The following is a 21526-nucleotide window of genomic DNA, read 5'->3' on the forward strand; positions in this document are numbered from 1 at the left end:
GGAAAGAAACTTAGATGTATTATTTTTTTAGAAGAGAAAGATTTTCAAAACCCATTCCCTAAAATGTTTCCCCAAGATGGATAAAGCTGCAAGAATCCTCAAATGGATTTAATGAATGTTCCTTACGTTTAAGCTAACCAGTGACTGGGAGGAAAATAACCAATTGCGTTTATTTGATGGTTAACAAACCTACAAGTTCCAAAAGATATCAGCACTCAAAAGAGTTAATCTGCTGCATTTATTTTCAGTGGCGTATGTCACACCTAACAGCATGGAAAATGTAAGGTCCATCGCACTACTTCAAACTAAACTGTGATAGCAGAAAAGGCATGGGCGCGGTGGTGGGGAGGGAGGCACCTCTGTTCAAAGCAAAAGATAAATTGGCTTCACACAAATTGAACAACTCATGACATGGACTTTTTAACAGTGTAATGAAGATGCAAACCCTGGAATTGTTTAAAAGTATTTGAATTCCCGAGAGGACTATAAGGATGGATGAGCTGTGATGAATCAAATCACCTTCCTCAACTTGTTTTTGGCACATTTGAATACTTGCTAACTGAAGAAACCTGGTTTGTGAATCTTTATTCGACCTCACAATCTTCAGCTAGAGGTCTCACCCACAACAGATGAACACCAAGGGCAAAGAGAAAATATCAAAGCCCCAAAAGTCCACTGCAAACACCATCAAGAAGTCATTTGCTGGACAACCCTTACATAGCCCTTTCCAAAGCTCCTTGCTTGTCCTTCATCTGCTTGATCCATATGTCTAGCCTAGAAATAATCCTGACCATTATTGTATCATGCGGCTCAAATGTATATAACTCTCTATGCATCAAAACAAATATGTGAGGGTCACATAATCTATTTGTATTGTGACTGAAAAACACATTTAAAGTTTACACAACTCAGGAAAAGCCTCTAAAAACAAATGAGTTTGCCTGCCGAAACTAGGTGCATCTGGTCAATTTTGGTCTGTACAAAATGTGAGACAAGGAGTACATTTTCATATTATTTGTAAATATGTTGGAGATGGGGGACAGTGTGTGGAACATGCACAATGACAACCTGGAGGAGTCAGCATGGGACATGTTCAATTTTGATGGTCTATCTTGACTCTCATTTGCTAGGCATACACCTGGTTTGAAAAACAGTCCCAACAAGCAGCTTGTGAAATGGCAGCTGGAAAATCAATAGTAGCCATGCTTTAAAGACCTGTGGTAGAACATTAAAGAATTGCTTTTATTATAGGATTGAGAGGCATGCAACTTTGTATAGCAGCAAACAGCAAGACTTTGAGCAAAGCACTGATACTCTCCAATGCAATAGTGAAACCGCTGACCGATCAAGTGACTTGCAGAAAGAGATGCACTTTCCCAAGTGGTCAATTGCTGCCAAGGCAAATTAATGCACGAACAAGGAGAGATGTGGCAGGAAACATCAATGTCACCTCTTGAAATACAGGTAGGAAATTTAATGATGGGATCAGAAGTGCCAAGGCCTTCATTCTTTCGAAACAGCTGTGTTACATTCGAGGGGAGATGTGGGATCATTTCTCCTTTATTCCCACCTCTCAACTAATTGCAACAAGATGTATTTTTAAGGAGGAGTATTCTAACCCTTATGAGTGCTCCAGACACAAACAAGCTTTCTTCTAAATTAAATCAAACGAAAAGATAAACATTTATTTCCACAAACCCAAAATATAAACACAACTAACGCACACTCCCCAAACATACATTTTATTTTAATTCTTCATGGGGTGTGGACGTTGCTGGCTGGCCAAACATTTATTGCTGTGGATCTGGAGTCACATGTAGGCCAGACTGTGCAAGGGTGACAGATTTCTTTCTCTAAAGGACATTATTTAACCAGATGGGCTTTTGCGACAATCAACAATGGTTTCATGCTTATCATTAGACTTTTAATTCCAGACTTTTATTGAATTCAATTTTTACCATCCGCCATGGTGGGATTTGAATCCTGGTTTTGCAGTTGAAATTGTAGTCAAGCCCCTGTAACGCAGAAATATAATCTTGCATGTAAGATGTGTTAGCCTCTCTTCATGGCTGAGATGGATTTCTTTTGGAGCTTGCGTTCTTTCCTTTTACTCGGTGAGATCGCTCCCTGCAAGGTGCAGGTCCCAGACTGCCTTGCTGAGCTGCACTTGTGGATTAATAATGTATTGATTCCCTCTCCAGCCTGTTTCAGTCATGTGATGACACAATCAATGTATCCCATTGTCCACACAATGGGGAAATGCTTGATATCCCATCAACATTACAACAATGATCATCCTCACTGAATTATTTTGTTTGAAATCCTATCTTCATGAGGTAGGCAAGTCTTGCAGCTATTGCCGTTTTAAATCCTTTCCATTAAAATCACCCAAAGATGTGTGGGTTGGGTTGATTGGCCATGCTAAATTAAGCCTAATGTCAGGGGGACTAGCAGGATAAATGATGGTTACGGGAAGAGGGCCTGGGTGGGATTGTGGTCTGTACAGACTCGATGGGCCAAAAGGCCTCCTTCTGTACTGTAGGGATTCTATGAAAAATTCTATGAAATGGTGAGGAGTATTCACTTAGCACCTGGGAATGCAATTCATATGTTAAATAATTTCCCACAGGTATGTAACCATGTCTGTCTCTGGCTGTCCAGAATGCACAAAAGGAGTAACATAGTGGCACAGTGGCGAGCACTGCTGCCTCACAGTGCCAGGGACCCAGGTTCAATTCTGGCCTCAGGTAACTGCCTGTGTGGAGTTTGCACATTCTGCCTGTGACTGTGTGGGTTTCCTCCGGATGCTCCAGTTTCCTCCCATGCTCCAAGGATGTACGGGTTAGGTGGATTGGCCATGCTAAAATTTCCCCTTAGTGTCGGGGGATTAGTGGGGTAAATTTGTGGGGTTACAGGGATAGGGCCTGGGTGAGATTATTGTCAGTGCAGGCTCGATGGGCCAAATGGGCTCCTTCTATACTGCAGGGCTTCAATGATTCTATGACTTTCCAGAGTCCACTTCAAAAGGTAAAGTGCCCATCCTCCATTAAACTTGACTGGCATGTGACATGTGAAAGACCCTGCCTTTGACTCAGCACTATCAATCCTTTCCCTTCCCCTTCAATACAGCTCTCCTCCTATATTGAGCAGAGAATACATAATTACACATATATTAAATCACACTGTGTAAAATATTCTTCATAAAAATGTATGATTTTTTAGATGCAAATGTAATAAGGAAACTTTGTTTCATAACTGTTTCTTAGCTTTAAAAATATTCAATATATCGTAAACATTCAGGGTCAGGACTTGTTAAAACATGCATCCTGATAATGTGCTGATTATGATCCAAGAGTGTCCCCTGCTGGTCATTTCTATGTTTTCTATTTGGATGCAAAAAAAATTGAATATAATCTGCTGAATTAAATCTACATGAATACCAAAGATAAAAGCTTTATGACTCTGGAATCTGGAGGAATAGAGCTTCATTCACCAATATAAGAACAAATTTGCAACATGCTCTTTTGGATAAAAATGCATTTATAACAGCGATATAATTATCAGTGAAATCAGAATAATGCTGAACTGTAGTGTTACAATATTTCAACAATCAAAATTTTGTAATGGTTTCATCTTTTTCCCCATATTACTTGAATGTCCAAAGTCATTTTGCAACCTGAGCAAATGTGAAATCCATGTTGTATTTGGACACTGCACATGATTTTTCCTTTGGCCAGCCAGGAATTATTTGTGCATGTTTAGAGTTTACTGTTTCTAATGCATCAATTAGAGTCCACAACCAGCCATTTTGTCCACGACATACCATTTTTCTATCTAATTTCCTGTGCAAATCATAGATCTTAATAGGGCTGCTTTTAACAAGTCTCAAAGACGCAGTGTTGCTATACTGGAGAGTTTTCAAGCAAGCCAAAATGCATATTACTCACTGGGGAAAGTTTGCATTATGGGAGGCACGATATCTGTTGCAACACAAACTTTCTCAATTCAGACTCCAATTTTTAGTTTAGTTTTTATTAAGACTATGTGAAACCAGCGGTTATGTTACTAGACATGTTCAACATTCCAAAGTCCTCAAAAGACATCACTGTGCTCTGCTCTGCCCTGTCTTCTCCTTAAGTAAGTGGGCTCCAAGATGACTCGATTTGACTGTCCATAGCTGACTCAGTGGGAGTAATTATAACATGGTTGAACAGGCAGGATTAATTAAATGGATGAAAACTGGAAACATCAGGAACCAGACTCCAGAATGCTAACTTTCAGCTTTTACACAGGTGGGAAAAGGGGCAGGTCGCCAACCCACTCCCAGCAGTCATTTTAAATATTATAATGAGGTTGTAAATCTTGGGTTTAACATGCTTTGCAGGTTTAACTGTAGCTGACTCAGTTTGCTGGGCTTTACAAAATTTGACAGCTTCAGTGAGACGAGGGCAGCCTCAGGGCGTGGCCAATTGTGTTCACGGCAGTGCTTAAGATTGGCCCTGCCACCAGGGTTAGGGATTGGACCTCCTGAGGTTGGGAATCAGATGCTGTCTACAAATTGGGCCTCCTTGTGGGTTGGGGAACCGATCCACCCCCTCCCAAAGATCGAACCCCTCTCACACTACTGGCATAAGATCTGGGTCAAGAATCTGACCCCACCCCCACCCCCCTCCTCCACCCAGGATCAGAAACCACCTCTGCACCTGGGTCAGGGAGTTAATCCCTCTAGGATCGGAACTACTCTCCCTCTAACCCCAACCCAGGAACAAGGACCGAATCCCTTGGGATTGGAACTGCCAGTACTTGTGCAACCTGATGATATAATACCATTTGCTTTACTCTAGGGGAGAACCATTGGGTGTGGGTGTCCTTGGATGTTTGGTCAGAATTTGATAAGGTGGGGTACCGCAAGGATAATGTTTTGGGGCGGCACGGTAGCACAGTGGTTAGCACTGCTGCTTCACAGCTCCAGGGTCCCGGGTTCGATTCCCGGCTCGGGAAACTGTCTGTGTGGAGTTTGCACATTCTCCTCGTATCTGCGTGGATTTCCTCCGGGTGCTCCGGTTTCCTCCCACAGTCCAAAGATGTGCGGGTTAGGTTGATTGGCCAGCTTAAAAATTGCCCCTTAGAGTCCTGGGATGTGTAGGTTAGAGGGATTAGCGGGTAAATTAGCGGGTTAAAAAAAAGGATTAGCGGGTAGGGCCTGGGTGGGATTGTGGTCGGTGCAGACTCGATGGGCCGAATGGCCTCCTTCTGCACTGTAGGGTTTCTATGATTTCTATGATTTCCTGTGCAAGATCAAAATTAGAGCTTATGGGATCAGGGAAATATACTGGCATGAATTGAGGATTGGTTAATGGGCAGAAAACAGAGAGTAGGAATAAATGGGTCATTTTCAAGTTGGCAAGCTGTGACTAGTGGGGTACCGCAAGGATAATGTTTTTGCTATTCACAATCTAAATCAATTATTTGGATGTGGGGGCCAAATGTAATATTTCCAAGTTTGCTGATGACATAAATGTTGGTGGGAATGTGAGTCGTGAGGAGGATGCAAAGAGGCTTCAAGGAGATTTAAATATACTAAGCCAATAGGCAAGGATATAATAGATGGAATATGATGCGATAAAATGTAAGGTTATCCGTTTTGTGAGAGGGAGGTCATGCCTCACTAACCTGGTGGAGTTTTTTGAAGAAATGACTCGAATGGTTGACAAGGGAAGGGCCGTGGACTTTAGTAAAGCGTTTGACAAAGTCCCTCATGGTAGGTTGGTGCAAAAGGTTGGATCTCATGGGATAAAGGGGGAGGTGGCTAGATGGGTGGAGAACTGGCTTGGTCACAGAAGGCAGAGGGTGGTAGTGGAAGGGTCTTTTTCCGGCTGGAGGCCTGTGACTAGTGGTGTTCCGCAGGGCTCTGTATTGGGACCTCTGCTGTTTGTGATTTATATAAACGATCTGGAAGAAGGTGTAACTCGGCTGATCAGTAAGTTTGCAGACGACACGAAAATGGCTGGACTTGCAGATAGTGAGGAACACTGTCAGAGGCTACAGAAGGATATAGATAGGCTGGAAATTTGGGCAAAGAAATGGCAGATGGAGTTCAATCCAGATAAATGCGAAGTGATGCATTTTGGTAGAACTAACGTAGAGGGGAGCTAAACGATAAATGGCAGAACCATAAAGGGTGTAGATATGCAGAGGGACCTGGGTGTGCAAGTCCACAGATCCTTGAAGGTGACGTCACAGGTGGAGAAGGTAGTGAATAAGGCATATGGCATGCTTGCCTTTATAGGACGGGGCATAGAGTATAAAAGTTGGGGTCTGATGTTGCAGTTGTATAGAACGTTGGTTCGGCCGCATTTGGAATACTGCGCCCAGTTCTGGTCGCCACACTACCAGAAGGACGTGGAGGCTTTAGAGAGAGTGCAGAGGAGGTTCACCAGGATGTTGCCTTGTATGGAAGGGATTAGTTATGAGGAGAGATTGGGTAAACTGGGGTTGTTCTCACTGGAAAGACGGAGGATGAGGGGTGACCTAATAGAGTATAAAATTATGAAAGGCATAGATAGGGTGAACGGTGGGAAGTTTTTTCCCAGGTCGGTGGTGACGTTCACGAGGGGTCATAGGTTCAAGGTGAGAAGGGGGAGGTTTAACACGGATATCAGAAGGACGTATTTTACACAGAAGGTGGTGGGGGCCTGGAATGCGCTGCCGGGCAAGGTGGTGGAGGCGGACACACTGGGAACGTTTGAGACTTATCTAGATAGCCACATGAACGGAGTGGGAATGGAGGGATACAAAAGAATGGTCTAGTTTGGACCGGGGAGCAGCGCGGGCTTGGAGGGCCGAAGGGCCTGTTCTTGTGCTGTATTGTTCTTTGTTCTTTGTTTTGGTAGGAAAAACAAAATGCAGAATATTTCTTAAGTGGGGAGAGATTGAGAAGTATTGATGCCCAAAGGGATCTGGGCATTCTTGATCATAAATCACTAAAAGCAAACAATTTGGTGCAATAATCAATTCGGAAGGCAAATGCTATGTTATCCTTGATTGCTAGGAGATCTGATAACAGGAATAAGGAAGTTTTGCTGCAGTTGGATAGAGTCTTGGTGAGAGAAAACATGAAATATTATGTGCAGTTTTAGTCCCTTTACCTAAGGAAGGACATACTGGCCATAGAGAGAGTGCAATGAAGGTTCACCAGACTAATCCCTGGGATGGCAGGATTTTCCTATGAGAGAAGATTGAGGAGACTTGGGCCTGTAGTCTCCAGAGTTTAGAAGAATGAGAGGTGATCTGATTGAAGTGTACAAAATTCTGACAGGACTCTACAGTGTCGAAGCAGAAAGGATGTTTTTTCTGGTTGGGTGGTCTAGAATCAGAGGACACAGTCTCAGGATAAGAGGTGAGCCATTTAGCAGCAAGATGTGGAGAAATTTATTCATTTAGATGGTGGTGAATTCTCTACCCCTGAGGGCTGTGGAGACTTCATCACTGAGTATGTTCAAAGTAGAGGTAGATTTCTCAATATCAATGAATAGGGAATATGAGAATCATGCAGGAGGATGGCGTTGAAGTATAAGATCAGCCATGACAGAGCAGGCTCAAGGGATTCCTAATTCCTGCTCCTAATGCTTCAATCAGGAGATGGAGAATTTTTAAATGGTTGTAAGGATTTTGAATCCATCACAGCAGAGAAAAGGAATCAGTGCAGGTTACCAAACGTTGGATTGATAGGTGAGTTGAAAGGATACGCTGTACATGGCAGAGTTCTGGATCATGAATTTCCAGTCATTGAGTTTCCAATAACCTCATTTTTTTTCTTTCATTTGTTATTTATGGAGATTATGGTTAGAAATCTGGTTTATGACTCCACCACTTTCCCCCTTTCCTTGGCAGTATAAATGTACAAAGCAACTTAGATCACTTAGAAATGCAACCACGTTGACATTTGGCCTGAATAAATGCTGAACAGTGGTATAGTCTGCTTTCTTGTGTTCTCCACAATATGGTTCACCAAAGATTTCCGATTCCTCTTTCCGGTGCAGAATTATTTGCTGAAATTATGAAGAAAATAACCAAGTGTTCCTACATTGTCAAAGCTAGGAATATAGCCAGATCACAGTGGCATGGTGGCACAGTGGATAGCATTGCTGCCTCACAGCGCCAGGGACCCAGGTTCAATCCCAACCTCGGGTTACTGTCTGTGTGGCGTTTGCACTTTCTCCTTGTATCTGCGTGGGTTTCCTCCGGGTGTTCCGGTTTCCTCCTCCAGTCCAAAGGTGTGTGGGTTAGGATGATTGGCCATGCTAAATTGGCCCTAGTGTCAGGGGGATTAGCAGGGTAAATGTGTGGGGTTACAGGAATAGGGCCTGGGTGGGATTATGGTCGGTACAGACTCGATGGGCCAAATGGCCTCCTTCCATACTGGGAAAGCAGTTATAACTGATGGAGTCCATTAAGCTCCTCATCGTTCATTCCCTCATTTGCTGCTTAATTGTTTCTGAAATTATTCACATCTTCTACCTTCACCTTATTATCTGGAGGGACGATGGTGTGACAAGCAGTCCTCAGGCTCTATCTCCAGTATTCAGAGCAGTATTCTAGATTAACCTTTTATATCTTGGGAAAAGATTACAGGACTATAGGGAAAGAGCAGGGACTGGGATTAATTGGATAGCTCTATCAAGGAGCGAGCACACGTATGATGGGCCAAATGGCTGTGTCATTTTGGCATTTGTATATGACTTTTGCCACATTATTCAAGCAGCTGAACATCACTCCATTGAGAAGGACACTGACCTGTTCAAGAGCACTGCACAATTCATATCCTTCTCATCTGAAGCAGATAAAGAGAGATTGTTACATCATTCAACAGACGAGCAAGGTTTCCATAGATGCAAGGAGTAATTGACGGAATCCAAACTGTATTCAAAGCCTCAAATGAATCTTACGAATAGGGATCATTCAATTAATGTCCGCCTAATGTGAAATGTCAATCACCTCATCGTGCATTCAATGCCAGTTGCGCAGAAGACCCCCTAATAGCTCAAAGCCATATATCCAGATGATTGACTGTTGGTCACTGCAATCCTGTGCAGTCATAGCTTTTGACTCCAGTAAGACTTTTCACAAACAGAGGGGCCATATAACTACAAGAAATTTAAAGCAGTTTATGATCCTTTTTAGGTGCCCGGATAAGTCTGACAGGCGCTCTGTTATATTGCCTGGTGAGAGTGTCAAGAGCAGCTTGAATATATTACATTGAAGCAAAGCTTCTTCTGAAAGCTGACTGCAGGGATGACAGAGAGAAGGTTAAAGGATATCTCTCTCCACAGCATGACGAGTATACAGTAGAGGTTTTTAGGAGTAGGCAGTGAGCAGGCAGAGAAATACTGGGCGGAACTTTATGGCCTCCACCGCTCCCCCCCCCCCCCCCCCCCCCCCCCCCGCCCCCCGCTGGCAAAGTTTTCTAGTCCTGTCAAAGTCAATGGACCTCTGAATGGCTTGCCGCATTTTACAGCACCATCCCCACCATGACGGTGCTGTAAAATTCTGCCCCGTGTTTTTAATAAACTTTCACTTTCAAACAAGTCTCTTCGCATACACAACTGTTCTATCCGAAGCATATACATTCGTCCCACAGTCAAAATATTCTGTGAAATTCCTTAGAAGACAGGCTTATAGTCTTCATATCGTCATCTAAACTCCAAAGAGCTCAATGTATAGGCATTTATCACCACAAAACCCCATATGCAAAAGTCTGATGAAGGGTTGAATTTTCATCCTCAAGGCAGTAGACAGAGTTGGGAAAAATCCAGACTCGGCTTGTGGAGGCGGGGGGAAATGTTGTGCGGGGGCTGGGGGGGGTTGGGTAGGAGGTGTCAGGTGTTCTGGTGGGCCCGCTTGGTGCTCTGGTGCTTTGCCCCAATTAAAACTGTAAGATACAGATTTTCCTCCATGCACTGGATGCACATCTCTGGCTCCAGAACTTACACAGATGTCTGAATGAATGTGAGAGTTTCATTCTGGGGTGGCAGCAGGTCAGTCGTCGGGTCAGCCGGCCCCAGTACCAGTGCGCAGGATGTTGGGTGCAAAGGCGGGTTTGGCAGAAGGCCTGCCTCAGTCTATCGTGTTGAAGCTTCATAAAAAATTGAGAAAAACATAACACAGCCCTCACCCCCTTCATGCCCGCACACACTCTGCATGCCTCACTCATGCCACCCCATGCCACCTAATGCCCTCCTTGCACCCCCCATGGCTCCCCACATCCTCCATACCAGCCTTTGTCCATCTCCCACCCCGTGACTCTTTCTAGCCCCTATGCCAGCTTAGTACCAACTCATGCCAACATGCCCCCACACCCACCAGCCACCACCCTTTGAACTTACAGCTACTATGCAACCCACCCAATATCTAGCGTGGGAAATCACCTGGGCCCAACCTGAGATTCAATAAAATAAAGAACAGTCATTCATAAAACACATTTACATTTACATTCAACTACATCATCTCTTATAACAACAAGTATTTCGTTCAATTACAAAATTATTCAAAACAAAACAAGTATTGGGATTCAGAATATCACTTCAACGAGTTCATAACCATTTGGAGCTGTCAGACAAACTGTGAAATATTAGACTCCCTACTATGATTATGGGTGGTAGCGAAATCAGTCATGCAGCACTAATCCAGTAATGGAAGCCCTCAGACTTATGTCAAAAGACAGAGTGAAATAGCAAGCAATCATTTTTTTAACAGCTACAGACGGGTTTTCGAAGAGTAAAAGGGCATGATTTTTAAATTCCTGGACAGCTTGACAACTTCCTTTTACAGTTCATTGTGACACTGTTGACAGTTTTTTTTTACAGTTCCAGTGAACTTTATAGTTCCAATACGGTTATGCACTTTTTACACCATTTCATGCCTGCTTTTAACAATGCCGAAGGCTTCCTTGAACTTTTAGCCAGACTGAGGGATGGGGGGAAGTGGTTCACCCTGTAAAATCAGCATCACCCCACCATCTTAAGAAAAATGTTGTCCCAGAAAGATCAGCTTCCAAAAGCCAGGTCATGTCTAAAGCTTCCTAATTTTCTCTGTTCATTCACGGATGAGGACACCCCCTGGCTATGCCAGCATTTACTGCCCATCCCTATATACCCTTGGGAAGATGGTGGTGAGCTGCCTTCTTGAACTGCTGCAGACAATGTGATGTGGGTACTCATACAGTGCTGTTAGGAAGGGAGTTCAAGGATTTTGATCCAGAGACAGTAAAGGAACGACAATATATTTTCAAGTCAGCATGGTGTGTGGTTTGGAGAGGAATATGCAAGTGGTGGTGTATCCATACATCTACTGCCCTTGTCTTTCTTGGTGGTAAGGGTCATGGGTTTGCAAGGTGCTGTCAAAGGGAGATATGATCAGCATCTAAGACAGGCATAATAGGCATTGAAGGGAGCCTTAAAGCAGCAATTCACTATCACTCTCCAGAAAGAAAGCAACATCTCCTCCCATTTCTTGTTGCCCACCAGTGCTAAACACAACTCAGAACTGCTACTGGTCAACATGAATATACACTAAATAGCCTCAAGCAGGTCTCGGGAGCTCTTTGGAAGTGTCCTGTTTAAAGTATCTATGGCAACATAGCTAGTTGCCATTCTAAAGTTACCATTGTCATTAAGAGTTGTGCATGGCACCCTGATCCCATTGAATTCTCCTGGACAATGAAAATCCCCACATCATCTCCAGATTGTGTGAAAATTGATGCAAGGTTTTGAAGATAAAGATCATTGATTCTTCAATTTAGTCATTATCTGAACTATATATATATAATACATAGAAATTATTTTCACTGGCTGCACATGAGATTGGTGCTCACTATTCCTCGTTCTTTGAAGATTTGGACCTAAGATCAAGGTGAGCAGGCACCTCAGCCTCTATTCACCCATATCCTCATTCTGACAAAGTTTCAATGCTTCTCCGAATGATAACTCTTCAGGCTTCTACTTCCTCCCAAGTGGGTGTCGTATTCTGGTGTTTTCAATAGTCACTGGGGAAGTTAGAAGAATTTGAGGTTGTGGTAAGGACAGCACTGAGTCAGTGAAAACCACAGACATGCATCCAACAAGGAAGGTTTTGTAGCGACTGCATCATTAAACAGCATAACCTAATTCGGGGTTTGGCACTGTAATGGTTAAGTTGCTGCATTCAGAGGCTGAGTCCAGAGTGTTAAAAGTTGACCAAAGCAGTTTGGAAAATATTTTAAAAAGCCAGCAAAATTGATCTCATTGTCAGATTGTCAAAAGGGCAGAATTTTATGTTCAAGGATTGGGCAGGCACTCAACGCAACCAAATGTAAAATATCATCAAATCACTTTAGGAGTTCTTCCCAATGTTATCATGCACACGTGCAATTTCAAGGTAAGAGGGCATGTGTGTGATTCAGATTCACGCCCGCCGACAATTAAAAGGCCAATTAAGGCCATTAACAAGGCGGTAGAAAGTGATCTTATGCTGCCCATACAATTTTCAGCTGGTCATATGGGCAGAATGGGTGGGCGGAAGTCACATTTTTCTCATTTCCTCATTCAAATGGGTGAACCTGTTGTAAGTGGCGCCAGGGTGACGGCACATCACTGCCCGCTGAATATCCGGTGAGGGGATATGTCCAGGAGAGGGTGCTCGCTAATGACATGCTAATGTATTAAAATGAGCTTTCTGCAGTCCCGCGGCATGTTTCACGCCACTCCACCTGTGAAGAGCCAGTAAGGTCGGAACTCGGAAACTCACCGGCGTGAATCGCACTCTCTGGATTTTGAGCACGGTCTGGCATTGCCGCTGGCAGAGAGTGCGGGCTCAAAATTTCCCCACTGGAGCTAAAGACAATTGAATCAATCACTCCTGTCTCGCACTTAAAAAATTAGGACATCGACTTTTAGCAAACTTTTAATGCCATCAGAAGAATTTCAAAGCTTCAGTTGTTTCTGTTCACCATTGAATGTTTTATTGTTTGGTTCCAGAGGAAGTTTTAAACTGCACATAACTAGAGATTTGCTTGACCTGGGAGTTTTTACTGAAAACACTATGTACAAAGAGGGGAAATGTGTCATTTCCCGCCACTGATATACCTCAACTTTCATTCAAACTATTTCCCATTTTTTTAAAAATTGATAGCGCTGAATACTGCAAATTAGAGGAAACACTTCAGGTTTTTGAAAGGAACATTTTCTTATTTGATACCATTCAGCTTTTTGTGCATGTGGCTACATACTCAAAACTACTTATTCCAATATCTATTCATACAGGAAAGGCCAAAGCCCAGGAATTGTTGTGTCAAAGTTACTGGACAAATGATTAATACATTCATATAACAGCTTCGATTCTCCCATTGTGACCCGCAACTTTTCTGTCGGGTCACGGTGGGAGATGTGCGTCACCGGCCTTGAACAGGGATTTGAGCATGCACCGGGAACACATGCACATCTCCCAGAGCCGGCCAACCACGCTGGAAACCGGCGGGAAGGCAGGTAAGTAATTTTTTTAAAATTTAATGTATTTTAAATATGTTTATTAGTTCATTATCGGGACCTTTCAGATCCCAATTGAATCTCCCAACCCGCCATGAGTACTTCATCCCTGCGGAGTTCAGACTAGCTCCCCATGTTTAGGGAACTAGCGGGAGACCCCAGCCGGAATGAAGGAGGGGCAATCGGGGCCCCCCAAGGTGGCGGGGGTGGTGGTGCCCCTTGGGCATGGATGCCCTGGCAGTGCCAGCATGTGCCCCCTGACACTGTCCAAAAGATAAAGTGCCCAGGGGACACCTTGGCACTGCTCATCGAGCATCGGGCCATATTGACTTAAGGTGTCACTAGCTAAAAAGGTAAGCTCATAGAACAGCAGGTAGAGAGCTGGACACTGCTTGCAATGAAGTGTAGTCAAGAGAAATGCTTTGTTTTGAGTGTTAGAGCTAAATTAGTTTAACAGCATTCAGTGAACCCTGAAAGCCTACATCATGGTGGAGATGAATGGAGTTCAAGAAGGTTCTTTGGCTCTATTATATCTGAGTGATCTACAGCAGAGAAAGCAGATACTTAAAAAGTGCTGCTGTTGGCAGGTTCCAAGCATTAAAAGGTTAGAGAAGTCCTGTGGAACTGAGAAGATGGTGGAAGGTTGCTGGTTCTGTGATGGAGAGGGTTGGGGCTTTGGAAAAGTCAGAAAATCATTTAAAGCTCAGTGCAACAGAGACTGGAGTTCAGAAAAGTCCAGGGGTAGTACCAGCTTATTGAAGCTAGCAGTCTGTGAAAGAATTGGAATTGTGTTGATAATTAGAGGTGGGTGTGTAACTTGTGAATTCCATGGAACACAGTCTCAGGAGAAGAGATTGAATCATCAAGCGGTAAGAAGTCATTGAGGCCGCCTGAACTGCAATGGCTTTTGAGGGAAATTGGTGGTAAATCTTTGAATGTCAGGAGTTGGAGTGCTTTGTGAAAGAAACAGAGCTTTAATGAGGTTCTCTGACTCACAGCAACCACTGAAATCTGGGTGGATTGCTGAGAAATCTGTGGAAACTGCCTTGGTAGCATCTGCCATTTAATGTGCAGTGTGGTGTGCTTGACCACAATTTATATGTTAATCTATATTTTCCGCATGTTAATTTTGAGTGATGTAATATAAGATAGATTGTTTTACTTTCCATAGTAAATGTATTTTGTTTGTTTACAATCGTGGAATCCTGTGGCTTTATTTTCCAAGTGGGTAATTGAGATTTCAAACTTTGTCTACTTTAAACAACAAAACCAGAGTGTAAAAAAAAATCAGCCAAGCTACAGTAGGCTGTTAACTTATGCTTATAACTGCAGATAGACATACCCATGGAATTTAAGCATAAAGGCATGTATCATCATGACACAAGGTACATGAGCAGCATGATCCAAATCATGGAAGTACACTGATAGCACAAAATGTTGACTTAAAGTGGGATCCTGCGGTCTGACAAAGCAAATTGTATTTCCCAGCATAGTTGGAAAGGTTAACAGGTTACAAAAAGGGCATGGAAGCTTTGGAGAGAAGGTTCACCAGGATTGCCTGGTTTCGAGGGTGTTGGCTAAGAGGACAGGCTGAATAAACTCAGATTGTTTTCACTGGAATGACTGAGGAGAGACTTGATAGCGGTTTACAAAATTATAAGAGGCACAGACAGGGCGGATAGTCAGAGGCGTTTTCCCAGGGTGGAAATGTCAATTACAAGGGGGCACAGGTTCAAGATAAGAGGGGGAATGTTTAAGGGACATGTGTGGGAAAAGTTTTTGGTTGCCCGGAATGCACTGCCAGAGGAGGCGGTGGAAACAGGCACATTAGCAATATTTAACAGACACCTGGATGGGTTCATGAATAGGGAGGGAATAGAGGGTTACAGTCTGAGTAAGGACAGAAGATTATTTTTAGCTTAGTTAGGGCATTATGATCGGCAAGGGCTTGGAGGGCCAAAGGGCCTGTTCCTCTTCTGCCCTTTTCCTTGTTCTTTGTTCTTTGTATTTACACTGTGATTGCATTCCAGTTGTTCAGAGATTAATACTCTGATTTATCAGTTCAACTGAACTGAAGGAGGGGGAGTCCTGCCTGTTAAAAAAATTAAGCTTGGACACAATCGCTGTATTTTTACAGCAAATATGGGACCATCATCTTCTGTCAAGTTAACGGTGAGGCTAATGTTGTTTGCTGTTATTTAAATGCAAATGCAGAAGCAACTTTAGGTGAGGGCTGATCCATGGTTAAATGTGGCCATCCAAAATTGTATGTTTGAGACATGCTGTCCTACCATCAGCTTTGCAAAGATGGCACCTCGTTACCTGTTCGCCATTGAAATTTAAATCTGCTACATTCACAACACTTTGCAGTTTCTTACGGTCGTGACCAGGACACAGTAAGAAGTCTCACAACACCAGGTTAAAGTCCAACAGGTTTATTTGGAATCACGAGCTTTCGGAGCGCTGCTCCTTCATCAGGTGAGTGGAGAGATAGGTTTCACAAACACGGCATATATAGACAAAGACACAATTGCAAGATAATAGTTGGAAAATGAGTCTTTTCAGGCAATCAAGTTTTTACAGGTACAGACAGTGCGAGTGGAGAGAGTGGTTATCACAGGTTAAAGAGGTGTGAATTGTCTCAAGCCAGGACAGTTAGTATGATTTTGCAAGCTCGGGCCAAATGTGGGGGACATTACATGTAGTGTGACATGAACCCAAGATCCTGGTTGAGGCCGTCCTCATGCGTGCGGATTGCTTGGCAATTGTGCGTTGTCGTGTGTCTTGAAGGCCGTCTTGGAGAACGCTTATCCGAAGATCAGAGGCTGAATGCCCTTGAGTGCTGGAGTGTTCCCTGACTGGAAGGGAACACTCCTGCCTGGTGATTGTTGCGCATTGTCCATTCATGCATTGTGGTACTGTCTGCATGGTCTCACCATAGTACCACGCCTCAGGGCATCCTTTCCTGCAGTGTATGAGGTAGACAACGTTGGCCGAGTCACATGAGTATGTACCGTGTACCTGATGCGTAGTGTTCTCATGTGTGATGGTGGTATTCATGTTGATGATCTGGCACATCTTACAGAGGTTGCCATGGCAGGGTTGTGTGGTGTCATGGTCGCTATGGTTGTTTGAAAGCGAGTAGTGGGGATGGCCTTGGCAAAATGTTCATCTTCATCGAGGACATGTTGAAGGCTCCAAAGAAAAGGATGTCCCAAGGCATGGTACATCGGCGAGACCATGCAGACGCTACGACAACGGATGAACGGACAATGCGCGACAATCACCAGGCAAGAGTGTTCCCTTCATTTCACTACAGCAGTCACGGGCATTCAGCCTCTGATCTTCGGGCAAGCATCCTCCAAGGCGGCCTTCAAGAAACACGACAATGCAGAATTACCGAGCAATCCACACGCATGAGGACAGCCTCAGTCGGGATCTTGGGTTCATGTCACACTACATGTAACCACCCCCCCACCCCCATTTGGCCTGGACTTGCAAAAGCCTACTAACTGTCCTGGCTTGAGACAATTCATGCCTCTTTAACCTGTGATTATCCCTTTCTCCATTTGCATTGTCTGCACCTGTAAAGACTTGATTACTTGAAAAAACTTGCATTCCAATCATTATCTTGCAATTGTGTCTTTGTCTACATATGCCCTGTTTGTGAAACCTACCTCTCCACTCACCTGATGAAGGAGCAGCGCTCCGAAAGCTCGTGATTCCAAATAAACCTGTTGAACTTTAACCTGGTGTTGTGAGACTTCTTACTGTGTTCTGATCACGACCGTAAGAAACTGCAAAGTGTTGTGAACGTAGCCCAGTTCATCACACAGATCAGCCTCCCATTCATTGACACTGTCTACACTTCCCACTGCCTTGGAAAAGCAGCCAGCATAATCAAGCACCTCACGCACGCAGGGCATACTCTCTTCCAACTTCTTCCGTTGGGAAAAAGATACAGAAGTCTAAAAGCACTTACTCAAGAATAGCTTCTTCCTTGCTGCCATCAGACTTTTGAATGGTACTATCACACTCTCCTTTCCTTCTCCGTTATGTACTCTATGAACGGTATGTTTTGTCTGTAACAGCTTGCAAGAAACTGTATCCCAATACATGTGACAATAATAAATCAATTCAATTTGATTCTGTCATTGTACATCAAGAAATTACTGTTCCAAATAAGTTCCGCAGGAATCACATTAAAATGCAATGGGTGCTATTTTTTAAAATGTGTTTCCATTTGGCGCTTATGATGTGTGAATTCCGTTTCATATTTCATAATCTTTTCCTTGTTGGAGAATAGCTGTATTTTGTTTTCCTGTCATGTGACAGAACAGATGATCTGCTTCTGGACCGCTGCTGGTGTCAATGCCAACCTAGACAATATAGTGTGATTGCATGGGATGACTCACCCTAATTGCGTGATCCCATTGAGGAGCTGATTGTATGTTGAATCGAAAGCACAAATTCACATCCTACAACCTTTTGGCCCAGTGCAGTGCAGGATACAGAATACATTGTGTTTTCATACTGGTCAATTTAGTTATTTTCAAAACTGCTTGTGGTGAAGGAAATAAAATTTACTCCCACAATATTTTCTCACAATTGTGATGGATAATAATTCTACTCCAAGGGTACAAATCCCCTCTCACGTCAGAAAAAACAGGAATTCCATTTTCTTTTTGTGTTTAGTTCTCACCGAAAAAAGGGCAAGTTTTCTGTGAGAGGGAACACTTTCTTGGTTACAAGTTCACGCCGTTCAAATGAACTAATAATCAGTCTCAGCAACCCAGAGAGTCAGTCTGGTTTAACAATTAGCTTCGTGTTTCTCAAATAAATTTAAAAAGCGGCTTAATTAATGGGGAAGGCTGAAAAGGGACCAAAGATCCAGCTGTCTTGGTTAAAAATATAAATTGAGAGTTTGTGAATAGCTGGGTGAAACGTTCACAGAGTTATTGTGCCATCCAGGTCTAAACCAGTCAGAAATAGCTGCCACATTTAAAACCTGGCTTCTGCCCCGAGAGCCCAATTCATGACTGTCTGCAAACAGAAATAGCAGATTGCAGATTTGTTGTAAAGCTTTAAGCAAAATTTGCAGGCAAACATGTTTATATATAGCATCTTGAGGAAAACAAGGGTACAGTAATGCAAAAGGTTGCATTGTGGATGCCCTGTTCAAAATGTTGGCAAAATCACAAACAAACATTTCGGGCAGGATTTTTTGGATGGCAGTGTTTCCTGTCCCGCCACCTGAAGAGTCAGTGGGGAATGCATCCCCACCGATATTGGCTGCCTTGCTGCCATTTCACACTCCCAGAAGCAATAATTAGCTGGAGGTAACACTTCCACCTCTCACTTGGGCAGAAGTCCCACCTCAGAGAACTGCCAGCCTATCAGATTAGCCAGTAGCTCAGTCGCCCCAGCAGCTGTAACATAGTGGCCAGAACTGGGACAACAAGCATTCCCCAGATTCCATGTCCCAGAGTCCAGGACCAGGTATGTGAGGGTGATCTGACACCAGGCATAGGAGGTGTGATCTGAGGTGTTTGTCGAGAGGAGGTGAGGCCTAAGGGAGTAGTGGAGAAGGGGCTGAGCTCTTGCTGGAGGGCCAGGGGGGAGGGAACGACATAGGAGGAGTGGGGGACAGGTAGACCTTGTTGGGGGTGGAGGCCGATGTCGAAAGGAGGCTGTTGAAGGAGGTACCCCTTTCCTGCCTCAGGCCTGAGTAGGCTGACTTTCTGGGCTTTGCCCCAGCCCCCAAACTGCTCAAACTGCCATTAGGTCGTCATTAATTGCCCACTTGCCCACTCAGGTAGGGTAAGGATGGGCAGCCTGGTCTATATGCCTCATGTACCCCACTCTAAATCGCAAACAATTCCAGGCCGGTGAGAGGGTGGTAGGAAGTTCATCTAGGGAATTATACAGGCCTCCCTCCTACCCCCATCTGCCAATCCACTGGTGAGGGAGCATAAAATTCAGCCCTTAATAATGCTGATGGGTACCAATCTCTGGGGTTCAACCATGGAGAAAATTAAATTCTGAAATAATCGTTACGTAAGAACATAATAAATAGGAGCAGGAGTGGGCCATTCAGCCCTTTGAACCTGCTCCACTGTTCAATGAAATCATGGCTGATCTTCAACTAACACCATTTTTCTGCACTATCTCTGTATCCCTTGATGTTTTAACATGTAGACATCTATTGAGCTCAATCTTACTCAATGACTGAGCCTCCACAGCCTTTGGGGTAGAGAATTCGAAAGATTCACCACCCTCTAAGTGAGGAAATTCATCCTTCATCCCATTCCTTATCTCAGTTAAATGGCATACCGTTATTCTGTGTTCCCTGGTTTTGAACCTTCCCAGCCAGGGGAAACACCCTTTCTGCTTCTACGCTGTCAAGCCCTGTAAGAATTTTGTACGTTTGAATGAGATCATCTCTCATTCATCTAAACTCCAGAGAATAAAGGCCCTAATCTATTTATTTTTTCCCAAAAGGACAATTCCACCATCCCAGAATTTAGTTTGGTGAACCTTTGTTGACCTCCTTCCATAGCAAGTATATCATTCTGTCAGTAAGGAGACTAAACTATGCACAATATTCTAGGTGCAATTTCAACAAGGTTCTATATAATTGTAATAAAAAAGCTCTTTACTCCTGTACTCAAATCCTTTTGTGATAAAGGCCAACATGCCATTTGCTGTCTTAATTGCTTTCTGTACCTGCGAGTTAGCTTTCAGTGATCAATGAACAAGGACACCCAAGTCACTTTGAGTTCAATGCATCCCAGCCTCTCACCATTTAAGAAATACTCTTTGGGGGCAGTTTTCAGCACACCTGCACCATGGGAGCGGTTGCATTTCCATGCCCCTCACCGGTGACGTCATGAGGTTCACACCCGCAAATGGTGAGAACCATATTTTAATGTTTTTGAATATATTTTAATGTCATTATTCAGCGCCACCGCACCACCCCCACCCCCCCCCCCCTCACCCCCCCACCACATGATCCTACTCATTGAATATTCAATCCTCACTTATGTGATGCCATGTCGGTGAGGTTTACAACAGCTTTTTAATAATGAGATTCAGTCAAGGAGATAACCACCCCACCCCTCCCATCGCCTGGGGATGCAAAGGAAAGTATAACCCCTGGGGAGGGGGCGGGGGGAGGGGGGGTAGGGGGACATGGCTGGACAGTGCCGATACCTGCAAGGGAGAGAGGGTGCCCTGATGCTGGCATTGTGGTAGTTGTGGGGAGGCTGGGGAGAGTCACCAATGCTTCTGAGGGGGGTCCGAATGTGTACGTGGTGGAGGCCTGGGGGCCGTTCCGTTTCTGTGATGATTATGATGCCCTTAAAAATTAGCGTCCAATCTTTGTGCAGTCTTGCGACACTAATAAATAAAACTTTTTTAAAAACTACAGTATATGTGCATGAGTCTCTGTGTCACTGTTATGAACAGCCACAGTAAAGTATTTACCATGTCACTGTTGAATTTGAAAGTGGGACAATATGGCTGTGCCCACGGGATACATTTTAAGATGCAGAACATATGGGAAAACTCGAGAACCACTCAGCTCATATACTGAGGGAAAGGACATGTTTTTCAGAGCTAATAACATTTTGGAACTGGAAATGTGAAAGTGAAGAGGCAAGATTCAGAATAAGGGAATTCTTGAGTGAAATAAAGCAACTTCACTCATGGAAATTTCCCCAAAGTGTATAGCATGCAAATAAACCTCTTCCTCCCAAGAAGTCAAAGGATACACCACACCATTCAAAACATTCATCACTAACTTGGAGAAATATATCACCTTAAGCCACTAGAGAAAAGCGATATATTTGGAAACTGAAATCAAAATGTTGTGAAACAATTGGTGAATACATTGCGGCACTAAAACATTTATCACTGCACTGCATGTTTGGCACATTGTTAGACCATGCATTACAAGACAGATTTATGTGTGGATTGGTGGACAAAAGAATTCAATTGAAGTTACT

The sequence above is a fragment of the Mustelus asterias genome, chromosome 2 (assembly GCF_964213995.1).
Source record: "Mustelus asterias chromosome 2, sMusAst1.hap1.1, whole genome shotgun sequence".
NCBI classification, from domain to species: domain Eukaryota; kingdom Metazoa; phylum Chordata; class Chondrichthyes; order Carcharhiniformes; family Triakidae; genus Mustelus; species Mustelus asterias.